Genomic DNA, 16,515 nt, shown 5'->3' on the forward strand with positions numbered 1-16,515 from the left:
CAAAGTAATATATGATTCATTTGCTTTGTATGAATGATTTAACTCCTCACTTTGCTGGTCTGGATTTCTATTACAGCTTGATTACCTTCTTATTGTATGGTTTTATTTCATTAATTAAACTTATTAGCTGTTGTTTTTGTTTTCATCTTCATTGTTTATATGTTATTTGCAAGTGTGGGAGCTACTTTTTAAAAGGAAACTTGCACTGTCAGAAATGTGATGAAAGTAGAACTGGAGACAATTGAAGGCCTTTCTGTAACCTGCAGTAGATTGTTCCCCTTCCATCATTATTAGTGTGCACTCAAGTAGTTATTAGTGTAGTAGACATCAGTTTATCCTATGTGCTTTTTTTTTTACCCTTTGTGCAAGTGCAACTATGAGGTTGTGCTAAAGAATTATGGTATTTTCTCCTTTCCTTTCTTAAAGGATGATTCGATGTTTGTTATGCTAAAAGGATATAAGTTAGGAGATAAGTGAGGAGACAATGAAGCTCCGTATCCTTGGCTTAGAGAATTCGAACAGCTCTAATTAAGTAGGAGACCTGGAACATTTCCGGGTCATTTCACTAAGTTAGGAAGGTTCATTAGCCAACGTGACGTTTTGAACGCAGCTATTGTCCAAACATGACAGACCCCTGCAACACTGACTGTGTGTTACATACTGAAAACATCCATAAAGTGAACTGGAGACCAGCGTAGTACAAATAACCTCAACCCGGTAACATTAAGAGGTTTAATTTATGAAACTTATATAAACACACAGGCCTCAACTATTCTTCATTCTCCAGTTTCATACTTACAGTTCAGCGGAGAAACGACCGAACTCTGCACTGTGTGGACATGTGCACCGCTGGCTTCACCTGGGAGGAGGAAGCTAACTGTTAGCAGCTAATTCTCAGCGCAGCGGGGCGCTCGCTGTGGTCAGCACAGTCTATGGGTCAGCAGCGGTGAAGGTGGGTGTGTTCCTCGGGATGAGAGGTCAGAGTTCAGACCCTCCTTCCTCCTTTTTGTCACAAAAACGGTAGCAAATGTGTTTTTACTTCTCCTTCTCCTCCTTCTCCTCCTTCTCCTTCTTCTCCTCCTTCATCTTCTTCTCCTTCTCCTTTTCCTTCATCTTCTTCTCCTTCTCCTCCTTCTTCTCCTCCTCCTCCTCCTCCTTGGCCTCCTACTTCTTGTTGACGTCACCACATCGCATCGCTCTGTGACGCATACCTTGATCTTTCGATACCTGCCGACACCTCGAATCCTTTGGCCCAAGATACATCGTGCATCATTCCCGCCAGTAAATCGCACTAAGCAGAAGAAGCTTTGGATTCCTACCGCATGTTCTGGTGTCAACGCATTTTCAGTGAGAGAAACCACGAACCTATCGACCATTAATAGCCTATTTATATCAGTGTATCAGCACGTTTTTATTTAACTCTGAAATGAGAGCTGTTCTGACATGGAAAAAAACATTTCCGGAGCATTGGTAAGTCTTGATACTAATACTAATAATATAAATAATAATAACAACTTTATTTGTATAGCACTTATCTACACAAAGGTTACAAAGTGCTTCACAAAAATGCCACTGCCTGTCACAGGTGGGAGGCAATTATCGAGTTGTCAGTTTGTCGATCCGTCTGTCCGTGCTTCCATCTGTGCATCCTCTTGAACAAGATACCCCAAGAGGGAATATCTTCCAATTTGGTATGAACGTCCCCTTGGACTTATAGATGAGCTGATTCGATTTCGGTGGTTAAGGTCAAGGTGGCCTCCAAAAAACTAGTTTTTTGGCCTTTTGAATGTGATACTTCAACCCCAGCTTTAGGGAATTTCATCAAATTTGAATCAGCTGTCCCTTGGCCTCAAAGATGAGCTCAATATAGTTCAGTGGTGAGAGGTCTGGAAATCTGGACAAAAGTATGTAGAAATAGGTACACGGGAAACTGCAGTGGTTGGTTTATTTCATGCCAGTGCTGCGCTGGGGCTCCAGGTTCAAATCCTGGGTTGGCCGGTGCCACACAGGCAGACACAGTGTGTGGAGTTAACATGTTCTCAACATGTCAGTGAACTCAGCCGTGCCTCGACAATTTGATTGTCTTGGACAATTGACAGCGATAGAATGATCAATTTTCTTTTAAAATAGGTTTCGTCAGGTTGGGGCTTATGCTTAGCTAGCTAGCGCTTGATAACAGTCAGGTCTAGGTTGTGGCTGCACAGTATTGATTGTTGTTGATCAGACATCTTGTCTGTTGACTTTTTTATATTTTTGCAGTGTTCATGAGGTTTCCTTCAAACCAGATGGCAACCAACTCCTCTTTGCTGCAGGACCCGATGTCCAGGTATTTCTTGTTTCACATAGTCATATATCCAAAGAAAATATGCATTATTATTACACCGAATTGATTGGTTGGTTATGGATTGGTAAAACATTTCAGGTTTGTGATCCAGATGGAAACATGATAAGATCTTTAAAGGGACACCAGGACAACGTGTACTGTGTGGCCTATTCCATAGATGGTACTGGTTTCCATTCATACATATTTCCTTTATCATTCTGTTATCACAGTCATTACCGTATTCAAATCAAATTTTATTTATAGAGCCCATGTTGCAGATCACAGTTTGCCTCATTGGGTTAAGTAATCTGCATTCCTTTGCAGGTGAAATGTTTGCCTCTGGGTCAGCAGACAATAGTGTCATCATCTGGTCATCTGAACTGGAGAGTTCTTTCAAATATGGGTATGTGTCACTTTTTTCTCATCAGTTATTGTCTTAATGCATGATTTGCAGTGTAGTGATGTGTCGTTTTCATGTTGTCATCTGTAGTCACAGTAGCACTGTCCAGTGTGTTGCCTTCAACCTTGTCACTCACCAACTTGCCTCCTGCTCTTCTGGTGAATTTGGTGAGTAATGTCTTGCACATAATAAACTATGAAACAGAAATAGAAGGCCCTTCATGGAGCACTAATCATGTGAAAACATTCTATATATCTTTAGGTATATGGTCACCACAGCAAACACTTGTGACGAAATATAAAGTCAGCAGCGAAATAACATGTTGTGCGTAAGTAAAGCCTTGCTACTAGCAGAAACACATGTCACATGATTGAAGGTTATGTTGAGGGGTTTCATTTGATTGCAGGTGGACAAACGATGGTCAGTACCTTGCCCTTGGCATGATGAATGGAGTCGTGAGCATACGAAACAAGAGTGGAGAGGAGAAGGTTAAGATAGAGCGTCCGGGAGGCTCCTCCTTTCCCATCTGGTCTGTAGCCTGGGACCCTTCGGAGTTAGTAGAAAAATAGGTTGATACCATATCTCCAATAATTCATTAAAATCCTATCCCTCACTCTACACCACAACCTTTTCCATCATCAATGCACCTCACCAAGATTTACCTTATGGTTCGCTGAAGTTGCACTTTTAATGAATAACTCGTATGGGGCCAGCAGGTGGCAGTGGTCAACCAGGAAGCGCTGGGATTGTTTCAGTCTCATGATGCTTTAGAGCCAAAGCCAGGAGCGAAGTTAATGGTATTATTTAAGAGAGTAGCTCAGACAGTAAGATGAAGGATGATGAAGGGGCAGGGGTGAAGATGGCAGTGATGAGACACAGTGACAAGATGCATCAGATATATTATTATCAATTAGCTACAAGAAATATGATTGGTCATCAGGGTTTCTGTGTCTTGCTAAGATGTTTTCAAAGCTTACATTTTTCTGAGCACCAGGGCTTAGCTGGATAAGTACATAGACTTTCTGGTTATAACAATAATGGACGTAACTAAAATAATTTGTCTTGGCATGCAAAATAACACAATAAATCTTTCCATTATTAGAGAGAGGAAAGGTCTTGATCTTATGTCATATGGGCCATATTAGTCATATAAATAGGAAGGTTGGTGTTCTATGCTTTCATTAACACTATCTTCATAATCTGAACAACCAAAGCCTCTTTTGAACAGTATGTTGACGATGAGTAATGACAACTGAAGTAATTTAGTTGTGTCTACACAGGGACCAGCACAATTACACCCTGGCTGTGGCAGACTGGGGTCAGACACTCTCCTTCTATCAGCTCAGTGGAAAACAGGTGAATATCACAAGTCTTCACTAAATTCGTAACAAATTCCTGACACTATCACTGCAGACTGTTAGATGGGGGATTAGATGATTAATGGTCTCGTTACATGGGAATACAGAAGAATAAATACTTTTTTAATGTTGTGAGTCCATCATATATGCTATCACTTGCTTTAGCCACAAGGAACAATAATTCTTCAAGTCCTTCTATCCATCCCAAACATTGGAAACAACTACTGAGTTTAGATTTATGCTTCCTGTTGTAATAAGACTGTCGGAGTAGATTGAAACCATAACTGTACATTGGAAGTGATCCTGCTATGCTTTAATGGCCCCCTCACTTTCTTACATTCCCTGTGGGCAGTAACATAATTATAGACAAATATGCACTGTTCTTTACACTGCCACTATGCCTTAAGCTCATATATCATCATCGGCCTACTTATCTATGTAAGTGAACATTTTGTTTTGATAACAACACCAGGAATTGTTCACAGTGAAAGAAAATACTATGAATTGTCAGGCACTTTTTTTTACTAGAGTGAGAAGAAACAGATGCACAGAGCTGTGGAACTCATATGATGTTGTGCAAATGTAGCATTAATACAATAGGGCCTATTTAAACCAGAGGAAGACTTTCTTTTTGTCTATCTTTTCATCTTACACTCAAAGGAGTGGTTGAGTGTGCTGTGCAGTTTGATGTGTGTTGGCCCGGGCCACAGAGCAATAAATATACTTGATTTATTTTTTGTTTTATTGTCCATATTCTCTTTCAGATTGGAAAAGACAGGACGATCAACTATGACTCGTGTTGCGTCACCTACTCCTCTGACGGTGAATTCATGGTCATGGGTGGTTCTGATAAACAGGCCTCCCTCTATACTAAAGATGGAGTGCGACTCAGCACCATCGGGGAGTTCAATTCCTGGGTGTTGACGTGCCGGATGAAGCCTGACTCCAACTTTGTTGTAGGTCTTCAGATTGTGAAACCATATGTGTAGAGAAGTTATCCAACCCTTGAATAATAGTTTGTCATTGTGAGAGAGGAGGAAGGAGAATGTAATGAGGGACACTGATAAAGCTCCGATCTAACTTTCAGATTGTCATTCTGCATTTGTTCTGGTAACACAGCCCTTCTTTAGCTGCGCCGATACAAACCTCAGTTGATTTTACAGTAACACCTTCAAATATTCTCTTTTCACTACATTTAAGTGAAAGTGAAGAGGCATACAAGCGAGAATTGGTTGTTGGCAGATTGTCTCCGATCTTTGATGTAAATGCTTTTCCCACCGTCAGTCTTTTCTTAGAGGTGTTAATAGGATGTAGTGCTACTTTATATTTCTCTTCTGTAGGTGTTGGGCTGCCAGGATGGAACCATTGCCTGCTACCAACTTATCTCCAGTACAGTTTACGGCCTCTACACGGATCTCTATGCTTATAGAGACGGTAGGACCAATGTCATTGTCCAGCACCTCATCACAGAAAAAAAAGGTACACTATAATAATAATAATAAAAATAAGAATATTAACGATAATAAACTTATGTGTATTGTATTGTATTGTATAGTGCTTTTTCTAGTCTTGATGACACTGTGCTTTACATTTATGTATCTATGTCAGTACCAGATAATGTTATTTTAATGCCACAGTAAATAATAGGCTGTATGTGTCTTGATGCATCATAGTCTGTAATGTGATAAAGTTTATAGAGGGAGAAAGTGTTCTGTGAACTAAACTTGAAAATATTTTTAAAATGTAAATGTGAATTCCCTGTTATCAGCCAGTTGGGTCATAGCAACAGTCTTTTAATTGCCTTTTCGTGAGGGCAGACAGTCTGCTGTTTGTGGAGAGAATTCTGATGACAGAGTTAAAGCACCCTCATCCTCATATTTACCCAGTAAGGATCAAGTGCCAAGAGCTGGTGAAGAGGGTCGCCATCTACAGTAGCCTCCTCGCCATCGAGCTGCCTGAAAAGATTGTCATCTATGAGCTCTATTCAGATGAATCCTCAGACATGCACTACCGCATCAGGAAAAACATTTCCACGGAGCCTATATGTAACTTAATGGCAGTCTGCTCTGAGCACATCATCCTGTCTCAGGTTAGTCAGAGTAACAGATACAACTTCCTCGATCATACATTTTTTTCGTTTTTAACCATATTCGTTTAAAGTTGAGTCAACAACCAGATTCTGTTTTTTGGTCTTTCCATCAGAAGATTCGCTTTCTTACAGTTATGTTTGTCAGGCCAAGTTTACTCGCCAGATTGCCTGGAGAAAAACGATAATGTAATGAAATTGCTGTTTGTCCACATGTGTCTTCCTAGTTTGCCTTTGCTAACCCTCTTAAAAACAGAGCAAATTTGACAATTGAATGATTGGGAACGTCCACAGTCTGGGTGTCTCTCTGCTTCCTCTCTGCTTCTTGTCTCTGTGTGTTTGACAGAGGCTGGTAGGGAGGAGGAGCAGCCGTAACACAGAGGAGTGTGTGGGACAGAGGTGTCTTAAGATCTCCCTGTAAAACACATGCTCATGTTTCATGAGCACAGCTTTTAGACCATAACAACTGGGCTGTGCTCATATGGGCTATGCATGTCTGTCAGATCAAATCGTTGTTTATCTCTGTAGCGTTGCTTTATGGTAGCTAACCACACTTTGCTCTGTTCTAAGATTTGTTAGAAATTTACCAGTTCGTTTGAACATTAAGGGTCGAGACTGTGAAATGATGAAAACAGAATCATTTGGTCGTACAGAACCAGTCAGAGTTTCATGTGTATGTAGCTGTGATCTCACTTTCCCCCCATTTTGCTCTCATGCAGGAGAAGCGGCTCCAGTGTCTGTCCTTCACCAGTTTCAGGGAGAAAGAATGGGTGATGGAGTCCCTAATTGGCTACATCAAAGTTATCGGTGGTCCTCCAGGCAGAGAGGGTCTATTAGTTGGGCTGAAGAATGGAGCTGTGAGTATATTACACACATTAAGTACTTTAGATGACAGAAGATGACTTAGAAATGGATCAAATGCTCACAAGCCTGCGGTCTAGGAATTTGAATATGAAACACTTTTCTACTGAAGAAGCTCTTTATAACGTTCTAGTAAACTATCATTTCTACCAAAATTCTGTTGACCGATCTTGTTCTGCCGCTTTTTTTTCTCGTGCAGATCCTGAAGATAGTTCTTGACTATCAGCTTCCCATCACGCTGCTGAAGCTGTCAACCTCAGTGTGCTGCCTGGACATGAGCGCCTCCCGCAAAAAAATGGCTGTGGTGGACGAGCACAACAATCTGCTGGTGTATGACATCAACACTAAAGAACTGCTTTTTCAGGTCAGCTGACAGAGCGTTACATGTATGTCTGAGGAGCCGAACTTAAAATACATAAAACAGTTACATATTTTTGTCATGTGCTCTTGCCTGGTGTATTTTCCACAATCACATCTGGGCCATTTTCACCACATCTCCTATCTCTTCCATGTAGGAGCCTAACGCTAACGTGTGGCTTGGAACATCCAGTGTGAAGACATGTTGTGCTTCTCCGACAATGGGTACCTTAAAATCAAGACCATTGGTTTCCCAGTACACCAGCAGAAGATGCAGGGTTTGTGGCTGCCTACAATGGCTCGAAGATCCTCTGCCTCCATGACAATTCTTTGTTAGAAGTGGAGGTACCTCAGGTGTGTAGTATTTTGTCAGCCTGTCCTAGTTTGAGGACAAAGACAGTGATAAATGTGGTCATAATGTAGAAATGCCAGTGGCAGGCAAATATTGAATATCATGGTATTTGCTTGTACCACAAGAGAGAGCCCTGAGCATGTACACTGACCTGCGCATGTTTGAATATGCCTCGGTGATGAGATCATTGATTGACAACAACGCACGTGCACATGTACAGCATACCTTTTTTTTTTTTTTTTTAAAGATCTGGAAATGGAAAGCATTGCATGTTGGTAGGGATGTAAAACATGTGTTTTTCTTCATTATGTGCAGTTATGCCAAGTCGGGGCCCTTTGTTGTGTTCAAACGTCCCCCTTTACCATCTGTCTTTCATCTCCTCATATATCACTTCAATCTCCACATGCATCAACTGATCAGTGCACACACTGTGCTTTTTTACACCTAATCCTGGTCAACACAACAATAACTTGGACACACAACCACGGTTGGAAACGAAGCACAAATGGAGAGAAACAAGGCGACATGAGCACTTTGATGAGGGGGTCAGTTTGAGTTGAGACACATTCATGCTTTATTATGTTTACATGTGGAGGAACACTTTGATCAACAGCATTACCATCACTTTGCTGGAGCAGTGGACATATCCACATCTTGTTCATGTGTATTACTCTGAGCTTATATATCAGGTTGTATGTGTTTTTGATGGGGCTGCTGTATATTTATTTGTTTATTTTGTTTCAGAGGGAAGGTGCATCAGAGAGAAAGGTATAACCCTTGTGATGTTTTTTTTCTAACTGGACTTCTCCTGCTCTCCATCCCAGTTACCATTAGTGTTCTAATTGCGATAATAACTGTCAGCCTCGCTCACTTGTTTTAACTCCTAATGAGGTTTTTAAGTTCTCTTTGAAAGTGTGGTTTTCTGTTTTTTAGGAGTTTGTCAAAGAAATGGACACTGGGATCCTGATGACCAAGCAGGCAGACTGGGCTGAGAGCAGCTAGGAGCCTCGGGCTGCAGCAGAGATGTACCTGTCAGCTGGAGAGAATCTAAAAGCCATTGACATCATCGGCGAGCATGGCTGTGCAGACATGTAGGTGTCGATCACTGCACAACATTTTACCGATCAGTCCTCTACATGAACATACACTGTGATTCCTGTGTAACCTTTTCTAACCTGAGATATCCACCTTATGTCCAAATGAATCTGACCTAATCAGTACTGAAAGGTGCATTTGACATGCTAAGGGAAAGCTATGACAGCTATGATTACCTTTCTATTAAAAGCCCACATTAGACACTGCAGCTGAACACAGTCAGGACTCTTCAACCATCAGAATCAGATCGTGACCCTGACATTTTTACATATTTTGGGGGGACCAGAGCAAAGTCTGATACTGCAGATCCCCATTTGGTTGTACCTCTTCACATGTCCTCTCTGTGTGAACTCAATCCTCTCTCCTCTCATCCAGGCTGATCGATCTGGCTCGTAAGTTGAACAAGGCTGAGCGCGAGCCACTGGGAAAATGTGCACTCTACTTCAAGAAGCTGAAGCACCATGGCTATGCCTCAGAGATCTATTCCAAGATGGGAGACTTGCAGGCTCTGATGCACCTGCATGTGGAAACCCGGCACTGGGAAGAGGTGAGACACATTAAGCAACACAGCAGGGACACAGGACATCATGACTTATTGCGTTGTCTAGATCACATATAAATATAATGTGAACCATACAGGACTGTGATAAATTATCTGCTGTGGTACTCAGAAATATGTGTCATAAACCACAATGTGAACCACTTAAGTGTCAGGGCTTCTTTAGTTATCTAAGGGCTCTCCAGAAAAGTAAAGTGAATTTGTTGAAGGAACCACATCGGAATGCAAACAGTAAGATAATACAGCTGCCTTATACACTGACAAACTGAAACCCTGCACATGATCCAGAGCTAATCATCCAGCTTTGTGTTTCTCTGAATCCACAATGATTTTCAGAGGGAGAATCACAAACAGTCTGCTGCACATATGGAAGCTATTCACAGCATGTACTCTTTGTTTTAAAACAAAAATGACTTTGGGCTCAAAGGTCCGGGACACACACAAGCTCTTTCTCTCTTTTACTATTCTACTTGTGTGTGTTTCTTGGTTTGTCACAGTACATTCAGGTCAATCAGTCAATATGAAAATATATGTCCACTGCTCCTTATCCCCTTTTATTTCAGCACAGAGTTGTAGTTCAAGTTCAGTGTCAAATCAACTTGGCTCACACACTTTTCTGTTCTTAACAAGTAGCTACGATTGGAAGAAATGGGGGTTTCTCTGAATAAATATTGATAACTCGTTTGTCCTTTTCTCCCATCTGCCCTTTCCTCAGGCCTTCTCACTGGTGGAGAATCAACCCCAGTTCAAAAGTGACGTCTTTCTGTCTTATGCTGAGTGGTTGACTAAGAATGGTCGTGTCGAGGGGCCACAGGAAGGTGAGTTTGCGTCACTATGGTCCGGTTCAGCCCATAGTGATCTGATCTGATCCATTGATTTATTTGGGGCAACCACAATATCAACATGTGTTCCAGCACACATAAAAGCAATGAGGAAAATCTCGTGTGGCCATATGTTTGGCCTCCCTGTCGCTTGCTTTCATTGTCTGTTCCTCTCTCGGGTAAAATTATTATGTAAAATTGCCGACAGTGTATTGATTCACTAAGCCCCTCCTGACTCCAAGAAAATACATTATTGACCATCTTTGTCAGGGCAGAAATTTGTCTTTGCTTATATGTGCAAAAAGTGCTATTAAAATGTTTATGTTTGCTGTCCACACATATAAAAGAAAGAAGTTTGGAAATGCTGTTTGCCCCGTTTTTGTTTAAAAAAAATAAATCCATGCTCATACTTTTCACAATTCTTGCTCCCAGTGTCAACATATGGAAGTGATAAAGCTCTGGCTGCTCTGGGGGGGCCTACCTTTTTCACTGCTTCCTTAAGATTCTCTGTATCAACTGTAAAACATGATCCTCTTTGCTGGAGCAAAGCACAACAGGGTCGGGATAGCTGTTACCTGAGAGACATGCATGCATGCCTCTAATCACCAGTACTACAAGCAGCTCTGATGATGATTACCAACTGTAACCATAGTTATAATCATCTCATAGATTTATAATTATGATCTCAGCAGGCGTATTTCCTCTTCAACATAATCTCCCACAGCCTGTCTCGACACAGATTACATGACTGAACAGGCCTGATTGTTCTGGAGCTCGTTCATGGTCGTGCATTCTGCTGATTGTGTGTGTTTTAGTTTGGTGCTTATTGTTTAAGATTCTGTTTACTGTCTGTTTAACAGAAGACTGCATTGGTTGGGGACATTTTTTGTGGGTTTAATATGAAGCTAATTTGTCCCAAAATGGGATTCTGAACCCCGGAGGATTCAGTTTGAGTCTCTGTTGCACTTTTCATTTAAAGTTTAACCATGCTCCTAATTTCATCGCTCCAATTGTTCTAATTGATTGAATAAGTTATTATAAGTTATTCACAACTGTGAATGAAAAACAGACATTTGTCAACATCATGCCATAGCTGTGATTGAGCAGACTTCTTTTGCGTCCTCACTATAAGCTGTGGAGAATTGTATTTGTCTGGGATCTTTACCTTTCTAACATTAACCAACAGCAGCTGAATGTGTGTTTTAGACTGATAAATATTTGCCACTAGTTCACCCTGACCCCCACTGGTTGCCGGACCACTGCCGCTTCTGGTTTCGACTCCCTGAAGCTGCCTCTAATTACCCTTTGATAGGAACACGAAGAATAGCACTAATGTTTATTCAAGATTTAGAGTCAAATTGATTTGTGGTTTGAGGAGCCTCCCTGTTTGGAAAATACTTATTTTTTAGTTATGTGAAACATTAGGAACACTTGTATTCATTAAGTTCAAATTGATCTTGGTACATTGTGTGTGTTTGTTAAGTGACACTGCAGAATAATCAAAGAGCACATCCTTTGTCCTTTATCACCAGAAGAAATCACACACAAGTGAAAAGTTAAACCAGGTGCTTGGACCACCACTTAAAATCCACCACTGACATTCTCAAGGTCATTAACAATAATAACAATAATAACAATCTATCCATCACCACTTTGATTCTGTCATTCTAGCATTCCACAAGGCGGGGGGGCCTAATGAAGCGGTGAAAGTCCTGGAGCAGCTTACCCACAATGCAGTGGGGGAGAACAGGTTCAATGACGCTGGGTACTACTACTGGATGCTGTCTATGCAGTGTCTGGACATCGCCAGAGGTAAGAGCAATGCACAATGCACTGATACACCATCTCTGATATATTTATTGTTCTATATTAATCAGTTTAGTTATTTCTCTGTTTGTTTGATGCAGACGATGAAGAGCAGAGGGATGAGATGCTGAAGAAGTTTCAGCATTTTCAGCATCTTGCTGAACTCTACCATGTCTATCGCTCTATTCAGCGTTACATGGTGAGAACATCACACTTTGTCAAACTTTATCTTGGATAGAATAGAGCAGACAAAACCCGGAGGAGGGTTTAAAATCACAGGGCAATCACTTGATTGGCCGTCAGATTGAAACTGCTTCGCCCGGAAAATAGTGTCTAATATGCAGTTATATTTCTGTTTGGTTACAAAGACCTTTCTGTTCTAGAATTTGTTTGAAATTCGTTTCATTTCTGCCCAGTTTGTTCTCAAATTCCTCCCGACCCCTGTGACTTTGACAAGAAGGAGGACTGGTTCTCCGAGATTATTTCAATCCAACAAAAGAGACTCAGGGAAAATTAAGATACGCACAGAGCCTGGTAAAAAGTGAAGGGTGTTAAGTTCAGCCGCAGAGCACTGAATAGGGATTTAATCAACATGAATGACTTCAGTGCTGCCATTATTAGATTTTTTAAGGTTCTACTAGTTATGATAGATAAGCCTTTTTTGTCACAGTAAAAGCAGTTCACTTCCTGATATCTCCATGACCCCGATCACCATGGTAACTAGCTGCTTGATTGATCATGATGATGACCTCATCAATAGTCGTCTTCAAGCCCTAACCTACTTATAAACAAGCGAAGCCTGGTCATGAGCTCTACATGGGGACCTGGCCAGTCTCAGACTCCTCAGTTTGTTGTTGCAGCTTTCTGCTCGGATCTGGTCACAGCCCTGAAATACAGACGCGTCGCTGTGATCCAGACCAGAGCAGGAAACTTCTATATCTCACTTTCACTCTCCAGGGCATGCACAATAGATTTGAACCATCTACTCTTAGAATAAAGTGTTGTTAGTGATTGGTAGTGTGAGATACAATGAATGTTTTATAATCTGTGCAAATCTCTTCAACTGTTTTCATCTTCAGGATGAGCCCTTCAGCTCCCACATGCCAGAGACGCTCTTCAACATCTGCAGGTTCCTCCTGAACAACCTCACCAAGGACAAACCACGAGGCATCTCTGAAGTGTATCCTTCCATAGGAGAATGTAGTTCTACTGTAAAAGATCGTGAGCAAATACGTTCAGAATATAGGACTGTGGAGCAAGTGGTGAAACAGAGCTAGAGGAAGGGAGAAAACCGAAGAATTGGCACCACAGCGGAAACCATGCTGCTGCTGAGAGAAAGAAAATGGGTGATCATGGATTGGAGGACACGATGCCAGCAAGTGGCACATTCTCCGTTATTTAAACAAATACTCTGATTACTGAACTCTGAGCATATGTGTGCCTACACAAACACACCAGATAATATACTTTGATTAAAAAAATACACACAATGCCAAGCACAGCCACACAGACAAATCCATTGAGTGGCATGAGGAAGGAAAGCCCAGCCTTTACGGAGGAAACCAGGCTGAGAATCTGGCCACACTGAAAGACTTTGAACTTAGATTTATAGACTTAGCCGATCTGCACTGGACTTAGTTTAAATAATTAAACAAACAGCCATTTAAAAGCTGTAGTAAACAATTGGAGGCCATGTATTTATTAACAGACCCGACCGTGGAACAGAACAGTGTGGGAGGTGTTGGAGAGCAGCTGATTGGAGTAGTGTTACGTTTTAGGTGATGGAGGAGTGCCAGTGTAGAGCTGTTACAGCTGCAACTCATTGCCCGGTCACAGCCGCTGTCAGAGCTGCTTTCCTAACAACCTCTTTCTATATAAATACAAGTAGAGGACAATTCACTGAACCCCAAACAAAAAAACACACCCTTGTGTAAGCACATGCAAACACAGAAAATCAGTGTTGCTGGGTGAGCGTGTTGTTCACCTAATTGAGATTTTTTCCACATAGAAAATAACTCGATATTAATTAGATATGGAAAAATGCATTTCCCTATGCCAACCCTTCCTCCTCCAAAATGTCCCTTGACCTTATCATTAGTAGCATCTTGTATGCACTGGTGAAGCAGAGTGAAAAACTGGGAGCATATGAACTTGCCAGGTATTGTTATGAGGAGCTCCGGGAGTTGTACATTCCCCGTCACCTCCAGGACTCCATAGAGATGGGCAGTCTCAAACTTCGCAGCAAACCCTGCAGGGACAGTGAGGTGTGTGTAAGAGCTGGATGAACACGTTGCACTTAAACTATTCTTTGAATATCAGAGCTGTTTTATCTCCCTGCATTATTGTGTCAGTCAAAACTGTATGTGTTCATTGCAGGACTTCTGTAAAACCATGATATGCTACCGCTGCTCATACAACAACCCCCTGCTGAACAACCAGGGGAGTGTCTGCATCTACTGCAAGCAGCCTTTCATCTACTCAGCTTCTTCATATGGCCAGTGACATGTTAATATATGTCAAACATATATATATATGTATATATACAATATTTCTGAAGGGTCTCTCTTATGTGTCCAGAGGTGCTGCCCCTCGTCCAGTTCTACCCAGAGGAAGACATCAGTGATGAAGAGTCTGCCCGACTTGTTGACATGGAGGTTCCTCACAGGAAAGATATGGACAATGGTATCCTTTGACCACTGCTGTAGCATAAATACACACAAAGTAACAGATGATTCACAGGCCTTGTATGAACTCTGCGGGACCAGAGTGTGTGTACCTCGGCCCTGACACACTGCAGATCTGTTCAGAATGAAGCATGTGACTCTCATTTGCCTTGTGACAGTTCTAAGAAGCTGTTTAGTCTGCATTGGCCTCGATTCTGTGCTGGTGGGTAAGCTGTCAGAGCTAAGTCATCTTAGCTCTTGAGCTAATAGGGTTAGCGAGGCTCTCCTGTCTCATCTTAATGACACTAACCCTCTGAGAGCCGCAGCCACAGCACCTAGTGCAGGGATTAACCTGCATTAGCCGGCAGACACTCAAGGGCACTGAGGTCTGCTCTGTTCTCCCAGAGCCACGGCGTGACTGACAGGCATGACTGATTGACAGGTTGAACACTCTCACTCTGAGAAGAGTCTCTGAGGAATAATCTTGTAAGGAGATTTTACCTGTGTTGAAAATGTATAATTACAGAAAATATGTATAAGTATACAAAATATGTTGTTGTATTGTGTGAAATGTTTAATTTGCTCGGGGCTATTTGTTCTTTAACAACACCTATCAGAGATGCAGTCTTTGAGGCTGGCTGAGTCTGCAGATGAAGCAAAGGACGTCCCATTCACTCCCAAAACGAGCTTTGAGGTAAGAAAGGACAGAACAGACGAGGGGATTAATATTCCACCAGCTGGACAAGGTGAAAGGTCTCGTCCATATTAAAACATGGATGTGTTTCTGTGTGTCCAATCAGCTTCGGGGCTCGAGCTTTGTCCCCATCAAGGTGAGTCGCTCAGCGCTGCGCTCCATGAGCAGGAGGGACGTCCTGATCAAACGCTGGCCCAGGCCGCTCAAGTGGGAATACTTCCGCTCCCTGCTGCCAGATGGGAGCATCACCATGTGCCCCACCTGCTTCAAGGTGCAGTTTATGGTTTATGGTTTTAGGTTTTTCTGTCTTGCTGCTCGGTTAACATTTCCATTTTCATATCTTTTGTGCATTTTCCGTGTGTTTCCTCGTAGATGTTTCGTCGTGAGGAGTATGAGTCCCTGGTGATTCAGCACAACGGCTGCCCGTGCTGTCACAGATTCGATTTTGGTGGTCAAAGGTCACTGTGGGCGCACAAAGCAAATTTTTTTGCCTTGTGAACGTGATATCACTGGAACACCTGGAAGGAGTCCTTTCACATTTAGCAGAAACATTCACTTTGACTTAATGATTAACTGATTGGCTTGTGGTAACCAAAGGTCAGAGTTCAAGGTCACTGTGGCCTCACAAACCATGTTTTTGGGCTCTTGGAAATCTCTTCAACTTTTGATCATTTGTCACTTTGACTTAAATATGAACTGATTATAATAAAATGGTCAAAAGGTCACAGGGACATGAAATGTATGACAGAAACTGCACTGGTTGGTTTTCTAGTTATAAAATAAATCTTTAAATTGTTTCTTACCTAACTTTGTCCATTTACATGAACTGACAGTACCAGCCTATGTTTCGCACTCATCTGTGGTTTTATCTATTTATAGCTTGTTGTGAATATAATAGTCCCACTGATTCTGATTATACTTACGAGTTGAGCTCTGCATTATGCAGTGGTGAGGGATTATGCTTTCATGATCTAAATAAGTTGGATTACTCCAAAAATGTCATTTGTAGAGTGTCCACTCTAAATCTTTGAATCACAGAGCCTGGTTCCCTCTTCGCCGTCCTCCTACTCTCTCCTCTCATCTCACTCTGATGATGCATTGATGCACATGACAGTGCTGGTGGGGTATGAATATCCATAG

At 41.8% G+C, this 16,515-nt stretch overlaps 1 pseudogene; it reads left to right on the forward strand.

The window, feature by feature from the left end:
• The first annotated feature begins 1,426 nt into the window (after positions 1–1,426).
• LOC128441927 (intraflagellar transport protein 122 homolog) lies at positions 1,427–15,873 on the forward strand (annotated as a pseudogene).
• Positions 15,874–16,515: the final 642 nt, after the last annotated feature.

Source organism: Pleuronectes platessa, chromosome 6, assembly GCF_947347685.1.
Source record: "Pleuronectes platessa chromosome 6, fPlePla1.1, whole genome shotgun sequence".
Taxonomy (NCBI): domain Eukaryota; kingdom Metazoa; phylum Chordata; class Actinopteri; order Pleuronectiformes; family Pleuronectidae; genus Pleuronectes; species Pleuronectes platessa.